The sequence below is a fragment of the Sciurus carolinensis genome, chromosome X (genome assembly GCF_902686445.1).
Source record: "Sciurus carolinensis chromosome X, mSciCar1.2, whole genome shotgun sequence".
In the NCBI taxonomy this organism is placed as follows: Eukaryota; Metazoa; Chordata; class Mammalia; order Rodentia; family Sciuridae; genus Sciurus; species Sciurus carolinensis.
Genome location: NC_062232.1, coordinates 64,033,527 through 64,037,618, shown reverse-complemented (window position 1 = coordinate 64,037,618; position 4,092 = coordinate 64,033,527).

Here is a 4,092-nt window from a genome sequence, read left to right as displayed (position 1 = left end):
ATTTAAAATTTTAAGGACTCTGCTCACAAGTATCCTTTAAAATAGACTTGGACTTAATTAAATAAAATAAACTCCCAAACTAGATCACTGTGTAGATATTTATATGCTGTGTTTGAGCTGAATGATCATCACTCACTTGTTTGCTTATGGACATTTAATGTCACATTAGCCAGATCGTACTGCATCCACAGGTGTCAATTTCAATGTAGGTACCGTTTTTCATTGATAGTGATATCAGCATCATTATTCTGGAAATTGATACAGAAATATAGAAGAAAGTTAGCTATTTCATGACTGCATGCTCTTTCACCAAACGAAAGAACACTCTTCACATGTGAATAACATTTGTCTTCAGTTAAGTCTTTTCCTGGAGCAGCTACACTGAGGAAAATATTTTTTAAAAAATTAACAACCAACTCTACCCACTTCCCAACAACAAGAAACTCGTGGCATTTTTATTCAACCCAGACATACTTAGTTCACTTGAAAAACTGTTAGTGGCTATGATTCCTTACATTTCATGCATATACACACATATGCTGAAAACATATCAGGATGCTTTTTAACACAGCTAAACTGATTGTTAATTATTTTCTGATTTCTTTCAACTGCAATCAATTCCTGCCGTGTTCTAATGTCCTGTAACTTTCCCTATTGAGCAATGGTACTTTCTGTGTGTGTTCTGAGAATGAATCATTTGAACACAAACAAGTTATATAGAAGCAGTTTGTGGCTGATTCTATTATTTTTTATGCTTATCCTAACCTGGATTAAAAATAAAGAGGTTTAAATAACACTATTAAATTTAAAATGGCATTTTAAAGCAACTTTAGTAGGCTCTTGTCAAATCTCTAAATAGTCATATAGATGGAAAATCTTTGTGATGTGTATTCAGAGAAACTTTACACATTTATGTAAAATCAACTTCACTAGAATAACTGAGAGAAACAATGCACTTGAAACAATGAATCATAATTCGACATTTCCTAATAATGTATGTTCTTGTATGTTCTACTATGTGTTTTTCTTCGTTATCTTCTTATATCTGAAGTTCTATTCTCACCCCCCTTCCCTCCGCCCCATGTATTTGATCATTTCTCCAAGTCCCTTGGCTGAACCAATCTCTTTTCATGCAGAGGATAAAAAGAGAAGAACTTCAAAGTAGGTTCAGGTAATTAACAGCTGAGGGGAATATAATCTAAACCATAGGCCCTGCTTTGCACCCAGGCTGGCTCTCTGAGCCAGCCGGCAAGGGAGTGACTATTCCCCATAGCATCTAAATCTGCTTCCTCTGAACAGCTCTGCCAGGCCTCCAGTTATCACATCTGCATTTCAAACACCATGGCTCTGGCATTAATTATTAATTAGCCTACAGTCACCCTAGAGGATTCAAGTTCCAGTCTGCACATACTTATTCATTGACCTCTATCTTAGTTTTTGTTGGGGGAAAAAACTCAGTAGAATGCTTAATAATTTCCTTTCTCCTAGACCTTCTGTTCTAGTTTCATGGAGGGGAAACAGTATATTTTCCGAGTGGGAATAATCATAGAATAGCCCCCAAATTTGTTGACAGTAAAATCTTCTGCCAAAAGCTAGATATATATAGGAGGAATGAAATTATTTATAGATAGTATTAAATGTTGAAAGGTAATTTTTAATGTGCAACAAATTGACTGTCTATAGTTTCATCAAATTGGAAGATAAAGTCATGAGACAAAGCCAAATATTCTTTAGTTCTCAGCACAACTGCAGAGCTTGTGATGTTCAGTAAATTTTATCCTTGAGTAAAACATGTGTATGATCAGTGAAAATTGGTTGTAGGTAGAGCTGAAATCAGGAATGTCCAACAAATTAAACACAAAAGATTTTTTTTAAAAGATAGATCTGCTCATCTTTGGTTTATTTAAAAAATAATTGAAAGGAGTTCCTTATCAGTAAATATTTTCATGTTTACATTAAATTATTATGTTATTTGTGGCAAATCTTTAGACCTAAGTGTGGAAACCTTTATAGACTAGCACAGAAGTTAATTGAGTTAGCTAAGAGTTAAGCAGAGTTGGTTTATGTCTCATTCCTACCACTTACTATGGAACCTTGTATCCTATGTCATCTCTGAGACTTGACTTCCCTTTAGGAAATTGAGGGTAGCATTGTGGGACTTCTATTAGAATTAAATTACATAATGCATAAAAGCACCCGTCATCATGACTGATGTATAGTAATGCTCAATAAGTGTTAATTATTATCACAAACATTGCTCCATTATTTTATTGTGAATTTCTACAGTTTGTGTTAATTTCATTTTATTTAAATTTGAATGCTTGTCCTTGCCATTTTGTGTTTTTGAACAACCATATGAGTATGCTCCCTGATGTTATACTCCTAAATTACTATCACCAATGCCCTTACCAACACTCATTTGCCATCATAACAATGTACTTCTTCAAATCTAAATCTTGTTTCCTTACTTCATATTATGGCAGTTCGTTTGGAATCTACTCAGAACTATTGAAAATCTATCCCTTTAATACAAGAGGCACTGTAGGGACTTTCCCAAATATTTCTACTTTTTTCTTTGGTCTGTGGAGTCTCTTCTGGAACCACAGTGCTTTTAAGCTATCTCCTTTCCCTGGAATTCATCCAGGAACCATTTCCAGAAGAAATGTGACAAGAGTGTGATTGGGGCATAGACAGACTGTCTTGACAAAAATGGAACATAACAGACCCATAACACATATTTAACATTTTGGTTATTTTCCTTACATTTTTTCTTTGCTTTCAAATATCAGTATATATAACTGAGCTATGCTTTATACTTAATTGTACATGATGATATTTCATGTTACTATCATAAGATTCCCTTATGACATTACAAACTCTTCCTAAATATTTTTAAAGGTTGCATACTACTTCTGCATACAGTATTCAGAGTATACTGAAATTTATGCAAACTTTCCTTTTTGCTTGATTTTTTTGTGACTATGTAAATGGTATAATTTATATTTGAATTCAAGTGTTTTTGTAAAGTATAATGATTTTTTTTTTTGCTCACAGATATAAACACACAAATCTTGGTTTTGCTAGCTCACAGGTTATTGATCCCAAGAAAGATTGTGTCAAGGCAAATCAAAGATCCTTCTATATACTGGTCCACACTGTAGAAAGCATTGATTCAAAGTTTTATCTCTTGAAATATCTGTTAAGCTTTATAAAGATCCATTAGTCAACACTCTTTATAGAAACTTTTATTACAAATTATAAATTCCTTATCATTCAATAAAAATTTATTTTCATGTCTACCAAGTGAAACAAATGGGATTTCAAAGACAAAAGAGACTTTATATGATTACATAATCCAGGCCCCTAATATTAAATTATAAATCATTTGTTAAAGAGCATCACATCTATAGCATCCCTGCCTGGTAATTCCATCAGATAAATGAAAGGTGGGTTTAACATGAGGCTATTTTAGTGAATCTCTGGTGGCTTATAATAAATACCTTATGATTTACTTAGGTTCTTAAATTTTTTAAAATAATAATAACATATCTATAAGTAACAAAACAATGAATGGTTTAAGAAGTGAAGATGTTGAAATTGTTAATAAAAAGCTTATGTGATCATAATTTTGTGTAGATTTAAATGAATTAATACAGGTACTTCTTTTAACTCTAAACATTTCCAGTGAGCTATACCAGGTACTTTCTCTGAGTAATTATAGGATCCTAGTTAATCATCTCCATAGTCACCTCAATCAGCCCTTATAAAAATGCTTGTACATAGTTCCAGTTTTGGATAACATAATTTGCAAATGTATTGGAATAAATTTCTAAACTGTTTTCAGAATACTTTTGAAAACTTTGAACAATATTACTATCTCACAATTTGGATTTTTCTATCCCAAATACTGATCTTTTCAAGTAATGAACTTGGAAAATAATTTACTTTTTAATGAAACCTAAATTTGACTCTGTGATTGCCCAAATAAATATCTGCTCCACCATGTTATCATTGTCTTTAAGAAATGGAATTTAGCTTTTATGACAGTAGGAGTCCAGGAATTGAAATAATTTGTATTTGCATTCAAATATC